General features: G+C 45.4%; 1 protein-coding gene across 3 annotated transcripts in view; it reads left to right on the forward strand.

Annotated features, from left to right (window-relative positions):
• LOC146171557 (uncharacterized) overlaps positions 1–17,029 on the forward strand; it is a 342,743-nt gene that overhangs the window by 217,319 nt on the left and 108,395 nt on the right. For all 3 annotated transcript variants that reach the window (XM_084586410.1, XM_084586412.1, XM_084586411.1), the window contains one exon: positions 2,507–2,747. The gene's annotated coding sequence lies outside the window, so the exon portion shown is untranslated. The remainder of the gene's footprint in view (positions 1–2,506; positions 2,748–17,029) is intronic.

A 17,029-nucleotide genomic window follows, 5' to 3' on the forward strand; every position in this document is an offset into this window, starting at 1 on the left:
CTCTAATGTTAGTGCGTGGGGGAGCCCCTGAAGGTGATTTAAATAAGACGAATAATGTTTCATTACAGCTATAGTTTAAAGCACTCAGTTACTAATTTAAATATAGCTATTAGTTAAATAAGGCTGGTGATATCTACCACAGCTAAGAAAAATATTTTGCCCATAGCAATGCCGCCACCGTCCGCAGCTTAGAGAAAATATAAATTCCTGCAAAACAGATATTCTGTAACTATTGTCATCACAGGGAAAGATCTACAGAAATATGCCAGTATTTTTACTCTTCTCCAGCAGCAAACTTCCCCTTGTTGTATGGCTAAGTACTATTAGAAATTTCATATGTTTAGTAAGAAAGCAGACAGAATTACAGAAAACACACTCACAGTTGCATTTCTTGAGAAATTGTAGTGAAAGGAATGCCTTCACTCAGTGCCTTGGCTGGGCTGTACACAGCTGAGAGATTTTGATGGGCAGTATGTAAAAAAAAAAAAAAGGAAAAAAGGAAAATAGTAAACTTCGGAGGTTCACTGAAGTACAGATGCCTGTGGGACTAATGAGCAGAATTTTTTTGTCTAAGTTATCGATTAGATATAGAATAGCTGCTCAGCTTTTACATACTTCCAGTTATTTAAGTTTTGCACTGCTGCTTCCCTAAAGGGACACTGCAGACAGCTTCATCCTACTCATCTAAAAAAAAATCATTATATAGCTTCTTCCAGGTAGGTTGATATTTTTTTGGCAGCAAGAGGCGCATTTATTACTCCGAAAACTATCAAAATGCAACATTTGATTTGCACCTGTGGTGTCATGACCAAAAGAACTACTTGTAGAGTAAAACCCATTCGCAGCACGAATAAAACAACGACAAGAAGGCAGTAAGCTTTGCTCTCACAGAAATAGCTTAGAACAGTCTGAAAAAGTGTTGTGGCCTGTAGCACAGCATGGCTGCCCAAGAAGATAGAGTTACGGACTCGGCCGATGGAAGCCCCCAGCGTTACCAACTACCCCCTTCCCCTCTGACCTACAAGACTAGTGGAACAAGGGAGTAATTACTCATAAGAATCCACCAAAGCACAGCGATAAGGCTGCAAAGGAAAGCTATGCAGCTTTATCAAAACCTCTTTGGTTGAAAAAGCTGCATATCTTTTCTTGTAGCAATAGGGCTGCCATCGGTTGGATGGCAATGAGTAATCACTTTTTATTGCAAGTCTGCTTAACCTTGGAGGGTTTCCCTAAGGCATATGAAATCAGCATTGGACTATTTTTTTTTTCAATGACTATGTGTTCAAATGTTTTTTGTCTGCATGGTCTTGCTTTGTGACTAAACTGTGCACAAGTGGAAGTTGATAAAGACAGTGATGCACATCATGAGAAAGTGGCTGTATAAAGCATGTGATGTCAAAGTGAAGCTATAGCTTATTTGTTTAATGCAGCGCCCAGAGAATCTGACTTGTGTAGCTTGCCATGGGTTCAAATCACATTCCTAGCCGTGGGCCATTTCAGTTCAGTCATGTCCGACTCTTCGTGACCCTATAGACATATCACGCCACGCTTTCCGGTTTGCCATTTATATGCTTTTTATTATGCACCCATCACATGGTGCGTGGCTTCACACTCCGACGAGAAGAGAGTGGCTTTAGTGCCTCAGGGCTTCAGACCAGAAATTTGCTTGCAGGCAATATTTTTTTCTACGCATGCACCATACTGTTGTACATGCACAGACCACAAGGTCACAATTCAGAAAATGTCATGTAGGCATCACAAATTTCTCCAGGAGAGCCCCCTTAATCTTTACGAGATGCAGCTCATGCTGCAAAACACACTTATCATTCAGTAGTGAACGGCTGTGTAGTCGTGCATTGGAAAACTGCCAGAGTAAACATTAAGTAACGTCGCGGCTTACTTACAAAAGTGGCCATTGGTGGCTTAGCTGTATTTTGGTTTCCATACTTTTGTAATCTATAAAACTTCTACCATAGAAAAAGCCTGTGTTTCATTATTAGAACACAGTAATTTATTGGTATAGACCAAGTTCATTTTGCCCTCACTATTCCCTTAAGTTGTTCTCATTTGGATGTGGATAGGTCAAGAAAGCTGTGCATACAGCACAGGCAGATGATAAGGGGGGAGGGGAAGAAACCGTAATGATATTCATGGTGAGCTTTATCATATTGATCGTATTTATATGCTGTGAGCAAGAACATCCTGATACATTCTAGCAATGCGAGGAGGAGAAAGCTGTCTTATTGAAAGGTCAGGACACTGATTGTGGAAAGGTGCTGCTGAGAGGTTTGTGATGAGCAGAGCCTGTTTAAATCATCAGCAAGCCTCACTGCACCATAATTACGATATGACATGAACGGCCGACACTGTTAAGTTGCGCTGACATATTCATGCGTTGTATGCATGCGCAGTGTACGTTATTTTTGGTTGCTGAGTGGGCTTACACATATTTTTGATGTGATACCCAAAATGTGAGCTTTTTTTTTTTTTTCCTTCTTTCGTGCAGATGTCCGTGCTTAGGCTACACATGACCACCTCTCTTGCATATGCTCTGGTCGACGGCTGGCAGAGATGCCCGTTTATGTAACTTTTGGGTCGTCAAACATCGGACCTTCACATTTGGATGAATCCACCGTCAACTGGTTACAGGAGAATGATTCTCTCCTTGCTCCTCCAGGAGAGAAACCTAGCACATCTAATCTGACCCCTTTCCTGGCACCTGCACGCCCTCTTTTTGTTGACGAAAGGTGTGGCCGTATATATGAAATAATTGAAGCAACAAATAAATCTTGGCAATCTGCAAAATATGCTTGCACATTTAATGCCAGTACACTTAACCTAGCGATTACATTTCGTGACATTCTGTGAATTGCAATGCATGTCTGCTAATTATTACGATTGCTGTACGTGCTGTACCTTTGTACCTAAGCAGCTGTTTACCCTCTTTGTGGTGAAGTTGCCAGTCTTCTGTTAGAGCAAAGATTGTGTTACCTCAGAATATTTTCTCACATGCGTCAGTGCATACTTTGCTTGAATGCTTCAGTGCACCCTTTAAAAGGGACACTGAGGAAAACCCCATTGAGTCCTTGGTCTCAGTAAATATTTGATTATTTCTCTCATTATGGCTGTGTTGTCTGGCAGCAATTGTGGCATATAGTATTTATTGGTGAGAAAATTTAAATTGGAAGCCTTCCCATGAGTCGATTCATGATGACCTTGCTGAAAAGGACGTGTCACTGCCACGTTAGAGTAGCTCACTGCACAATATATCTTGCAGTAATCTCCACCAAAACTTCTGTGTGGAAGCATGCGTTTTACTAGCAAAATTGGCCGGTAATAGCAGCATTTTTGTTCTGTTTCTTGGTCTTTCCAACCTTTTAATACCTCTGCTTTCATTTTAAGTGGTCTCATTAATGGTTTGTGGGGTTTAACGTCCCAAAGTGACTCGTGTGGTCTCTTTAAGATTAGAGCACTGTATCTTAGCAATACAGGAAAACTGCTTTCCATCCTCCTTAGTGTCCCTTCAAAGTAATCCGACAATAAAACACAATTCACAATAAGTATTTCAATATATATTCCCATCTGCCTACTTTTTGCCTGTGGCTACTTGGAGCTTGTTTTACTTCACAAAAGGAGCTTTGATTAACAAAATAAATACAGTGTAAATTTCACTGGATGACTAATTAACCATATTAACAACTCCCTCGTGTAAACGCACAGAACATCTCAAGTGTGTTTCGTCAGCACTTCATTACTTCTGGGCTGCCATGAATGGCAGCTATGGCATGTGGTTTTTATGGTAGGCAACCACCTTGGCAGGAATGTTGCTTTGTGAGCTGCGTCGATTGGTGTCTGTCCAAGACTTGGGCATCACTTAGGAATATACACGGTCAGCAGTGGGACTGTGTACACCGGACCTGTGTTGACAGTCACTTTTTCAGAATTGCAGCGTTGGAACCAAGGACCATATGGCATTACCTTGGCCTGCATGTATGATAACACAACAAAAACAAGACATAACTCTGCCTAACTGACAGGATTAAAATCTCCATGCAGGCCTTGTGCTCAACACATCGTTAAAGGCAACCAGCACTGTTTGCGATGTCAGTCACAGCAATGATTCTAGCAAAACTACTTTAACTGTTTAGTGTTTAATATTTTTAACAGTGCAAATTTACGCAGTTTTGTTACTCTTGCAATGATTTATGTCCATATACCTTTTTTATCCCATTGCTGCAGTTGGCTATCATGACATATAGAGTATTTTGTGACCACCCGAGAGTATTGTATGACCTGAAATCGAGATGCATGTATTTTGACACTACACAACCAATATGCAGTCCGCAATAAATGTTCCGTCTTGTGCTGGCAAGCAGACTGCCTAAATCTTTGAAAATACAACACATCATTAGCACGATTGTGTGAAACAATATGAAGGGATATCAGTCCATATCTTTGCAGTTTTCACAGCTGGCCTGTTTTCCCCAAGGCAGACGAAATAACTACTTGGCAAACTTTGCTTTTGGTGCATGCTGCAACTAGTTGCAAGGGCAATGACTGGACAAAGATGGAATCACGAACGCAGCACTGTTTATTGTTTTGACACTAGTCTACATGCTTGTCTACAATGATAAGCACAACAGGGCAGGTAGAAATAACATCGATCGAATAGGACGTCGTGGGATGTTTTCTGAGACAAAAAAAAAGTTAAAAAAGAAGTACAGGAATTCGATACAACAAGAACTGTCTAGAGCTAGAGCAGCTGGAAAATAAATACTGTGCAAAAATACCAGGACTTTCACAGCTTGCGCTTCGAGCCTTCAACTTTAGGAGCAAAACTAGAGGCAGGACTGCGTCGGCAGATGTGGAGAGCATTTTTTCTTTGCGCGGGCGGTCTACCTCCCGGCACTCCTAAGTACAGAAGTTTGCTTGAAAATATACCTGGGTTCCACGGTTGCATGACTAGCCCAGTAGGCCGGCAGCGAGTCGCTTGAGAGCTGTGATGAATAGCTGGCCTTCCCGGTTGAGGTTCTATTTCCCGGTTAGTCCCGGGCTGGCTACTGTACCGGAGCTTCATAATAGATTAGCTGTGCCAAGCTGCCTGCATCAACACACCGAATTCCTGTTTGTACATCCGATAACGGCAACGAAAATGGCAAAACAATTGCCCTGCGGATACACTAACCGACCTCTTGAAATCCAGGATAGAGAGGCAATTTCGTACAAATTATGCTCCAACCGGCCTTTTTACACTGGTATTTCGAGGTGATTAAAGTTTACCACTGCTACTAAATAGTGGTGTCGAAGTCGAAGACAACGATAAAAATGACAGCGAGATTCCATTCAACTACGCACTCGATCGGAGACGAGTTTTTCGCATCCCATGTGTTGCGCTACTTGCGCTGTACACCTCAGTCCGATTGTATACGTACTTCAGGATGATCCAAAGGCAGTGACTCGTGTAAATTTCGGGAAATGCAAGTAAGTAAGTACACGGAATGCTGACTTGAGACATACTGCAGGCATGTTCCATCGACAAGGGCGGGCTGACACGCATTGCAGAACTAGCGTCGCAGAGTCCACAGGTCGGAGACGGTGCTATCTGTAACTAAGAGAACGCATGGGAATATCACAGCATGCCGCTTGACGAACAGCAGTACGCGAGGCCGAAGCTCAAGGAGCATTATAACAACTACGATGCCAAGAAACCCGTTCGCCACCATCGCCACAGCCAAGTCCGGCTTGCGAGCGATCACGGAGCCGGCGACACTGGCGACCAGCTATCGGCCTATCGCTAGAAACAGCGACGAGAAGCGGCAGACATTTTACAAAGAAAATGTTGTTGTTGTTGTTGTTGTTGAAAACTTTTATTGTCCAACAGAGAAGGACCACACCGCCTGGGCCGCTCTGTCTCACCCCCCTGTAAGGGGGAGGGGACTTAGCGGCCCAGCCGCACGGGATGGTCGCATTAGATGCTGGCCGGTTTGGTTTCGCCGGCGGCCTCTGCTGCCAGTCGGACGGCGGTGAGTTGGAGCTCAGGGTCCGAGCTTCGCAATAAGGTTTCCCAGGCTTCGCTACTGCTAACGTTTTGCGCCCTGCCTGGGGAGTAAGCGCACTCCCAAATTATATGGTCGAGTGTTCCTCTCGCCCCACACTTTTTACATTTATCGTCCTCGCAGTCTGATCGGATATGTTTATTTAGTGCTGGGTTTGGGTATACTCCAGTCTGCAGGCGTCTCCACGCCATTGCCTGACCTCTATTTAACGCCGTGTTTGATGGGGGGAAACGCCTCCGGCATTGCCTGTAGTGTTCTGTAATGTCTTGATACGAGATTAGTCGCCCTTCTCTATTATGTTCTGCCTGAGCCGAGCCATCCTGTACAGCTCGGAGGTAGAGATCTCGAGCTGCACTGTGGGCCGCCTCGTTACCGCTGACAGATTCGTGCGCCGGGGTCCAGATGATGTTGATCGTCCTATCAATCACTCCTTGTGTTAAAATTTTGGTGGTGAGGGGGTTTACCCTCCCCCTACTGAAATTTTGGATTGCAGTTTTACTGTCGCTAATAATATATCTAGCTTTGGTGCCAACGCAAGCGATCGCTATCGCAGCTTCTTCCGCTATCTCGGTTTCTTTCCCTAATATGGTAGCCCCCGTGATGAGGGTGCCTCCCCCATCTACCGCCGCTATGGTCATGTATCGACTGTGTCTGTTTCCTGCCGCATCTACGTAGGCAACTTCATTTGGGGGTTTGCTCCGATATATTGTTTCTATCGCTTCCGCCCTTTTCTGTCGCCTTTCCCTATTAAACTCAGGGTGCATGTTTTTGGGTAGGGGAGGGATTCTTAGGTGCGCCCTGATTTTCCTGTCAATGTCAACCCTTTCCTTTTGCCCCCTGTCTGTGGCTATTCCAAGGTTACTTAGCGTAGCTCTTCCCACTCGCGTCGTGCTGAGTCTTTCAATTTGCGAGGTTTTAACCGCTTCCGTGATTTCTGAAATCGTATTGTGCAGTCCTAGGGCCAGTAGCTGCTCCGTCGATGTACATGTTGGGAGGCCTAGGGCCTTTTTAACGCATTTTCTGATGAGCGCGTCTATCTTTCTCCTCTCATCTGCCTTTAGGTTCAGATATGGCGTGGCGTAGCCCACTCTGCTAATGATGAAGGCTTGTACCAACCTCAGGAGGTTTCTTTCCTTGAGGCCGCCTCCGTTACGTGAGACCCTCCTGATGAGGTTTAATGTCTGGGTCGCGTGGTTTTCTAACTTTTTAATGGTGATCGTGTTCCTTCCGTGTGTTTGTAAGTGGAGTCCCAATATTAGTATTGTCTCTACTTTTGGTATCTCCCTTCCTTCCACGTACACCTGTGGGTCAGAGGGAGGTTTGTTCCTGAGTGCCTTGTCATTATACACGAAGATTTCTGATTTTTCAGGCGAACATTTAAGTCCTCTGTCCGCCGCGTACTTAGAGGTGACATCTGCTGCCGCCTGCAGCGTTTCATTGATCTCTGCGTCGCTCCCTCTGTTGATCCAGAGATTGATGTCCGCGTACAGGCTGTAATTTAAGTTGTAATTCCCAATTTTCCGCAATTCCTTCGGGAGCCCTCTCATGGCCGTGTTGAAAAGGGTGGGTGACAGTACCGATCCCTGAGGTGTCCCCCTGTTACCTAGCCTGATCACCCCAGATTGTATTTCCTGGAAAGTTATAACCGCCGTGCGGTCCGTTAAGAAATTTCTGACATAGCGATAAGTTTTTAGCCCTATTCCTGCCTGCTGGAGCCCTTCCAAGATGGCTTCGTGCTTGACGTTGTCGAAGGCCCTTTTTAGGTCCAGTCCCATAATGACTTTCGCATCTTTGGTTCTGGAATTAATTATGTCTTGCTGCAGCCGCAGCATGACGTCCTGTGTGCTCAGATGGGGCCTGAAGCCATACATCTCGTCTGGCCATTTCTCTTTTTCCTCCATATAATTTGAAATTCTGGTCTGAATTATGTGTTCCATTAACTTTCCTACACATGACGTGAGCGATATAGGCCGGAGATTTTCCAGTTTCGGTTGCTTCCCGGGTTTTGGGATCAGGATCACGGTAGCCTCTTTCCACAGCGGTGGGATCTCCCCTTTTTCCCAGCATTTCTGCATGTAGCTGGTAAGGGCCTCTATCGAGTTGTCATCTAAATTCCTGAGCATTTTATTCGTGACTCCATCTGGCCCTGGAGCTGACTTTGTTTTGAGTTTCGCTATCTCCGCCCTTACTTCAGCTCTCGTGATGGGCGCATCTAACTTCTCATTTGGAATTCCCTGGTAGTCGGGTAGCTCTCTAATTTCGGTGTCCCCTATGTATGTCTCGACTAGTTTCTTCATGAATATGTCATCGTCCTGCTCTTCGCATGCGTGTCTAACCTTAGCCATTTTGACTCGTGCTTGTGTTTTGGACGTTTCAGGGTCTATTAAATGTCTTAGGATATTCCACGTCTGCGGGAGGTTCATATTCCTTTCCATGTCGCCACATTTGTTAGTCCAATTTTGTTCACATAGTTTAAAGGCGTAATCTTCTATTTCTTTGTTATGACGCGCCAGTCTTCTTTTGAGATTTTTGTTGTTTCTGCCCTGCCTTTTAAGTCGACGTTCCATGCCCTGTTTGGCCTCCCACATGTGTAGGAGTCGGGCGTCCGCTATTTCCGGAGCTTTTTCCCCTTCTAGCGTCTTAGTTGTTTTCCTGGTGTCTTTCTTTACCGCTTCGCACCAGTCCTCTATATTTCCTATCTCTGTTAGGTCTCTGTTCCCCCTAATCTCTCTAAATCGGTCCCAGTCTGTGATTTTCGTCCGGAAGCACTTTTTTCCTTTGACTTTACTCCTGATTTCAACCGTGGTTTCCACTATTGAGTGGTCGCTCCCCAGGTTGAGTTCCGTATTTAGCCGTTGCGTTGTTTGTACGTTTTTAATCAGGGTCAGGTCCGGTGAGGTATCGGCGGTAACGCTGTTCCCCGCCCGCGTGGGGTGTAATGGGTCAGTCAGCAATGTTATCCCCAGGTTATGCGTGTCCTCCCACAACTGTCTCCCCTTTGCGTCTTCCTTAGTGTACCCCCACTCCGGATGATGGGCGTTAAAGTCCCCCACTATAATTAGCGGCTGGTTCCCTGCTACCTTAAGTGCCTTGTTCATTATCGCCCTGAAGCGGACCTTCCGTTGTCTCGGTGGGCTGTAGATATTGAGTAGGAAAGTGTTTGATTCCTCCTTTTTTCCTGTTAGAATTTCTAAAAAGACGTTTTCTATGACGTTGTCCTCTAATTCGTGTTGGATTGTTGCTATGTTTCTCTGCACCAGTGTTGTAACTCTCGATTTGTCCCCTTTCCCACTGTGGAAGGCGCGATACCCTTGCAATGTGGCCGGGCCGCCGGTCTCCTGCAACGCTATAGCAAGGGGGGCTGATTCGCGGATCGACAGCGTGCTCTGCAATACCGGTCGCTTGCGTCGATACCCGCGACAGTTCCACTGCCAAATTTGGATGTTATTGGGCGGTCTGTCCATTATTCAACTTTGTTTTGTTCTCCTCAAGTATAGTCACTCTCGCATTTAGGTTGGCGGTTTCCCCCTTTAATTGCTGGAGCGCCTCTGTCATGAGGTGAAAGTGATTTTGCATCTGTATCTGCATATGTTGAATCTGCTTGGCTAAGTCCTCAAGTTTACTGTCTCTTTCCTTAGCGAAATTCTTAAGACTTCTGTCCAGTTTCGCATTTACTTTCTCTAGCTTTTCATCCACTGTTAGATCTGAGCTGCTATCCTCCCTAACTTTGCGGTTAGGTGGGGGTGGAGAGGTATCCTCGACCAGCATATTATTATCCGCTCCCTTGTTGTCGACTTGAGCTGTAAGATGTTGGCCTTCGATTTTGTTGGGCGCCCCTATTTCAGATCCGCCTGCTTTTGTTCGAGATTTAGTCGCCACTGTATTGCGCTCTGTTTTTAAATTTTGTATTTCCTCCTTTAAACTAAGGATCGTTGCATTCATGCTCTTAATAATGCTTGTTAATTTTTCTATTTCCTCGTCTTTTTTGTCCTTCTTAATATTTCGGCCCTGGGTAACCTTGCCTGCGAAGCTCACGCCTTTGCTCTCACCATTCTCGGTTGTTGGTTCGTCTCGGTCTCGACTGGGGGTCGTGGCTCTAGAGCTTGACAGTCCCCTGGATTGGCTCCTCCGCCTGGAAGAGCTTCGTCCCCTGGAGGCTGTCCGCTGCTCCTCTCCTAGTCTAGGGAAGGAGCTCGTTCTGGGCTTGTATCCTTCTTTCTCCCCTTCTTGTCTGGCTCTTGGGCGGCTCTGGTGTTCTTGGGTTTTTGCGATTTGGTTGGTTGCTCCCTCCGATTCCGCTTCTTTCTTCATCTTCTTTTCCCAGATTCTCTTTTTGATTTCGTACGGTGTACGATGGATCAGCTTGCATTTGCTGTCCTCCAGCATGTGCTCTTTCCCGCAGAGTTGGCACTTCAGCTTGCAGGTGTGGTCCTCTGGTGGATTTTCCTGTCCGCAACCACGGCACTTGATGTTTGTCGGGTTTGGACATACGTCAATTCTATGGCCTAGTCTTCCGCATGCCTTGCATACTTCATATTTCTTCTTATACAGGTAGCATCTGTGCGGGGCTCCCCCAAGAATGACGGTCCTCGGTACTTTCTCCTCCTTGAAGAGTATTAATATAGTCGTGGAATCTTTCCCGAGTCTTCTTACCCCGATAGCCTCCGGGTTTGCCTTGTGCCTTAGCATTTGCATGATGTCCTCTTGGGTGAAAATCCTATCCACCCCGTGCACCACTCCCTTGCCGCACCCGTCCGGAGTGCCCACGTAGGCGAAGACTGCCACCTCTTCTTCTTCCCCTAGCTTAATTCGGTTTATGCTCGCGTATTTCATTTTCCTTTCCCCACTTGTTGTAGCGATGAGAATGGAATGTTGTTTCGTGTTGGGTATCACGATGTCCTCCTCTTCCGTTTTTTCAATATTTACGCCCGCCGACGCCCTGATCATTCTTGCTAAATATGCGGCTCCACGTTTAAGGAGTCTATCTAGTCCTCCTTCGGGCCGGAGAATAATCTTGTCCGCTCCCTCCGGGATTCTTGCCTCTTGTCTTTCTACAGAAAATGCTGCCAGTTTTCTTCCGGCCTGCTTAAGCCTGAACTGCTCAGCCTCGATTTCCTTCCTGCTCTTTTCAAGCGGGACAACCTTCTTCCCTCTGCACTGGAACCACTGTCCCGGCACCGTGAACTCCTGCGGGTCCACTTCTTCACCTTCAACCACCTCCATGGCTGCACTCACTTCAAATTTCCTGCGCGCTTCGTGCCGTGCTGAATTTCTTCGCCGCCGGTGGCGCTGCTGCACCCTCGGCTCCCCCGTCGGGGCCTCGACCACTTATTGTCTGGGTTAGGCTTAGCTCGCTTCGCCCCAAAAATCCTTGATGATTCGAGAAATCGGACTCACTTGGTGGAGAACTTGTTATCCACGTATTCCCGGAGGGTTCCGACATCCGATTCTTCACTCGGTTTCAGTCGATGGGCAGGATTTCTCCCGATAACAGCATCAAAGCACTGAGCTGTGCGGAGACGCGTCCGATCATGCCGGCACCGCAGCGCCCTCCTACAAAGAAAACATAAAACAAGTTTTACGTCACGTCCGGCAAGTTATTCCTCCTCACTTCTTTCAACTGGCGCATGCGCAGAAGCGACGGAGCATTCCAATAAAGATGGTCTGGTTCGAATTTCTGGGTGACTCGATACTTGGCTTGGATTTTTATGGCTAAAGTGCTACAGCACAGCCAAAAGTAATGTTTTTCGCTTGAATTATCGTACAGAAATGTTTTGATCAGCTTTAAAATGTTACATAGTGATTTCAAACGCCGTTTATGCGCACTGATGCTCCTTAAGTGCAGTATTTTTTGTAGCTGATCGTAATTGCTACCATTTGCAAATGACATATTTTACCGTGTAGCACCGAAACCGAATTACATTCTGCTCGTGTGACAGAGGTATTACTCATAGTAGGTTGCTTTATTGTGGTATAACGTTACTAGAACTTTGGTTGCGCTTTCATCACAGTGATGTTATTGTCAATCGCGCTAGGGTTAGATCACGAGAACGAGCCTTTATAGGCAGACTTTTCAAGCGAATTGAAATACATTTCCCAAGTCTAAACAGAGGAAGCCCACAGCAGGCCTTTTACGGCCACTAATACTGGTGTCTGTTTCCCTTTAGGAAACCTCTCTCTTTCCAAAAGAAATTTTACAAGAGTAAAGTATAGTGCATGCATAAAAATAACAGCTGCTATTCTGCTGGCAGCCAAATCATAAATAAATGGAGCATCCTTACCTATTTTCTCTCGTTGCAAATGTTTTAGGAATTACACACGCCCATTTCTTAAGATAAATTCTTGGTTCTTGGAAATCAATGAATCCTCAAGGAGCCAACCTAAGTTCCTCTAACTCTTACGCGGAATACTTGAGCGGAAGGCGACTTGATAAATTGGTTTAGTTTGGTTGATGGGGTTTGACGTCCCAAAGCGACTCAGGCTATGAGAGACGCCATAGTGGAGGGCTCTGGAAATTTCGACCACCTAGGCTTCTTTAATGAGTTCAGTTCAGTTCAGTTTTATTCCTTAAAGGCCCCCATTTCAGGGGGTGTTACATAAGGGGTGGGATTACATTTGTAGTGAGGAAAACAAACAGCGATGGTAATTTAACATTGAAGGTGATCTGTTAAGCGTTCTTGAAAAGCAGATGTTGAAGCGATGGCGACGATGTCATGGGGTAGGCCGTTCCAGTCCGTGGCTGCTCGAAGAAACAACGAAGCTGAAAACGTAGCAGTGCGTGATAGTGGGCGGGCAACTTGAAGGGGATGACTGGTGCGGTGAGATATGCGTGATGCGGCGGTGATATACGGTGCTTGATTGAGAGGAGAATAAAAGCATTTGTGATAAAGGGTGAGGCTAGCAATGCGACGACGTAAAGAGAGGGGTGGCAGTCCGGATGTAGCTTTCAAGGATGAAACACTGACGTCATATGAGTATGAGGAATGAATGAATCGGGCAGCACGATTCTGCACAGCTTCCAATGCGGTGATTAGATATGCTTGATGTGGGCTCCAGATGGGGGATGCATATTCTAATTTGGGTCTTATAAGTGATTTATACGCGAGCAATTTAACATGTGGTGGGGCAAGACAAAGGTGACGTTTTAGAAAACCGAGTGTTTTGTTTGATGCTGAAATGATGTTACCGACATGAACCTGCCATGATAGATTAGAAGAGAGAGTGACTCCTAGATATTTATATGATTGTACTTGCTCAATCTGTGTGTTAGAAATTGAATAATGAAAGAGATATGGATTGTGACGACGAGTGAAGGACATGAGTTTACATTTACTAGGATTGAGGGACATTAGCCAGTTATTACACCAATTTAGTACGTTGTTAAGCTCTGTCTGAAGAGTGTATTGATCGTGACAGTTATTAATGGTGCGGTAAATAACACAATCATCTGCGAAAATTCGAATACTAGAGGAAACATGCAGGGGCAAGTCGTTAATATGTATTAAGAATAGGAGGGGACCGAGGACAGAACCTTGTGGGACGCCTGAAGTAATCGGGAGAGATGTAGACAGATGGCCGTTAAGATAGACTGACTGAGAACGGTTAGTTAGGAATTCTTCAATCCATTTGAGAATATTAGGGGGTAGGTTCAGCTTTGAGATTTTTAGTAATAGCCGGCGGTGGGGAACCTTATCAAAAGCTTTGGCGAAATCAAGAAAGATGGTGTCGGTCTGCATATTACGGTCTAGATTAGTGTGCAAGTCGTGAAGGAAAAGCGCTAGTTGGGTTTCGCAAGAGAGGCCCTTACGAAACCCGTATTGTGAAGGGTGAAAAAAATGGTTTCGGTCCAAGAAGTTTACGATCTGTGAGTAGATGACATGTTCCATGATTTTACAAGGCACACTAGTCAATGAAATGGGGCGGTAATTCAAGGGCGAGTCTCTGTTACCTGATTTGTAGACTGGAACGACCTTCCCCGTTTTCCAATCAAGAGGCAAAATTCCTGAGGAGAGTGACTGTGAGAAAATGAGACATAAATATGATGCACAAATTGATTCCACATTTTTCAATAGTTTTGAATTAATCAGGTCCATACCAGCTGATGATGAAAGTTTCATTTTATGAATTATGGATGAAATGCCTTCTTCGACGAACGTGACTGCCGGCATGGGGGTTTCTAAGTTAAAGGGTGGTAATTGGGAAGGTGCGTCGAGTTCGGTAGTGAACACAGATGTGAACGCATGGTTAAATATTTCTGCGCAATCATGGTCAGTCACCGCTTCATGTGAATCATTCGTCAGTTTAATATCGGGAGGATGTGTTGGGTTTAAAACTTGCCAGAATTGCTTGGGGTTTCTTATAAGTAAGTTTGGTAAGTCATTGTGATAAAATGAGTACTTGGCGTTACGAACAGAAAGTAGGTATCATTTTTCGGCCTCGAAGTATTTTTCCCATGCGGCAGGCGTGTCGTTTCGTTTGGCGGTACTAAACAATCGTTTCTTTTTGTTTTCGAGTCGTTTTAAGTGCTGGGTAAACCATGGTTTATTGCGATTAGTATGAAAGGTAATCCTTGGTACGAACATATTAGTGAGACGATTTAATTTGTTCTTGAATATCAGCCAGTTTTCATGAATTGAGCGAGTGTGAAATGCGGATACGTATTCAGGAAAAAAGGTGTTAAGTTCTTCAGTTATTGCATTATAGTTACCCTTATCGTAGAGTTGTATCGTTTTATCGGATGTCTGTTTTTGAGTCGAGGTAAATGAGAATACCCCTTCATGGATCACTGCCTTGTCGTGGCGGAGGGGCTTGCGAAACTCGATGAAGTCGTGAGCTCTGCTGTGTAGGGCCACCCAAGATAGACAGGTCACGGCAGAGAGTTCTGACAAAATGTGATTCACTGGAGAAGGTAATGGCAACCCACTCCAGTATTTCTTGCCAAGAAAACCCCATGGCCAGTCACAATACCATTAATGATATGGCGCCGGAAGATGAGCCCCCCAGGTTGGAAGGCGTCCCACATGTTACTGGGGACGAACAAAGGGCGATTTCTAGTAGCTCCAGGACGAATGAAGCGGCTGGGCTAAAGCCAAAAGGACGCTCAGTTGTGGATGTGTCGGGAAGCGACCGGAAAATCCGATGTTGCAAGGCGGTATATCACATAGCAACATGGAATGTAAGATCTATGACGCAAGGTAAACTGGATGTCGTCAAGCGAGAAATGGACAGATTGAACATTGATATCTTGGGTATCAGCGAGCTCAAGTGGACCGGAATGGGAGAATTTAACTCCGGCGACCATTATGTCTTTTATTGTGGGCACGAATCCAAGAGAAGGAATGGAGTCGCTCTCATAGTAAACAGAAGAATGGGCAAAGCAGTGCTAGGGTACAACCCCAAGAACGACCGAATGATTTCACTTCGGATCCAAGGTCAACCTTTCAACATAACAGTTATCCAAGTCTATGCACCGACCACTACTGCTGAAGAAGCTGACGTTGAGAGATTTTATGCGGACCTACAATGCCTTTTAGACCGCACCCCATCATCAGACGTCGTTTTTCTCATAGGAGTCTGGAATGCTAAGGTAGGGAGTGAAGAAATATCCGGAATTACAGGCAAGTTCGGTCTTGGTGAGCCAAATGAAGCTGGGCAGAGACTAGTAGAGTTTTGTCAAGAAAACAACCTGACCATAGCGAATACTCATTTTCAACAGCACAAGAGGCGCCTGTACACATGGACTTCACCGGACGGTCTGTACAGGAATCAGATCGATTATATTATTTGCCGGCAGAGATGGAGAAGCGCTATACAAGCAGTAAAAACAAGGCCTGAGGCCGATTGTGGCACCGATCATCAGCTTCTTGTTGCCAAGATTAAGCTTCGATTGAGGAAAACGCAGAAAACTAGAAGGCCTTTCAGGTATGATCTGGATCAAATTCCATTAGAATATGCTGTGGAAGTGAGGAATCGATTTGAAGAATTAGATCTAGAAGACAAAGAGCCCGAAGAGTTGTGGACTGATGTTCGTGCTGCTAAGGTAGTTCCAAAGCAAAAGAAATGCAAGAAAGCAAACTGGTTATCTGAAGAGGCTTTGCAAATAGCTGAGGAAAGGAGGATGGCAAAAGTTATGGGGGAAAGAGAAAGATACAAGGTTCTCAATGCGGATTTTCAGAAAATAGCAAGGAGAGATAAGAATGCCTTCCTGAACATACAGTGCCAAGCAGTTGAGGACAACAGCCAATTAAGGAACACAAGAGCTCTGTATAAGACAATCAAAGATATCAAAGGAAGCTTCTGTGCTAAGCTGGGCGTGATAAAGGACAAACGAGGCAAGGACCTCACTGAAGCCTCGGAGATAAAGAAGAGGTGGCAGGAATACACAGAAGAACTGTACAAGAAGGACCCGTATGTGCAAGCCCAACATAAGACAGTTGTGATCACTGATCTCGAGCCGGGCATCCTGAAGAGTGAAGTTGAATGGGCCTTAGCCAGCCTTGCTAAGAACAAAGCTAGCAGAATTGATGGCATTCCAGCTGAGTTGCTTCAGAACCTCAACCATGATGCTGTTAACATTCTGCATACATTATGTCAGAAGATTTGGACAACCCTGCAGTGGCCACAAGATTGGAGGAGGTCAGTTTACATCCCCATTCCAAAGAAAGGCAGTGCCAAAGATTGTTCCAACTACCGCACGATCGCGCTTATTTCGCATGCTAGCAAGGTGATGTTGAAAATCCTCCAAGGTAGGCTGCAGCAGTATGTGGATCGGGAGCTTCCGGACGTGCAAGCTGGGTTTCGCAAGGGCAGAGGAACTAGAGACCAAGTTGCCAACCTTCGCTGGATCATGGAAAAAGCAAGAGAGTTCCAGAAACCCATCTACTTCTGCTTTATTGATTATGCGAAAGCGTTTGACTGCGTAGATCATAGCAGATTGTGGCAAGCTCTCCAAGAGATGGGAGTTCCAATCCACC

This window comes from Amblyomma maculatum, unplaced genomic scaffold (genome assembly GCF_055883805.1).
Source record: "Amblyomma maculatum isolate TAMU_Amacu unplaced genomic scaffold, ASM5588380v1 scaffold_19, whole genome shotgun sequence".
Lineage (NCBI taxonomy): Eukaryota > Metazoa > Arthropoda > Arachnida > Ixodida > Ixodidae > Amblyomma > Amblyomma maculatum.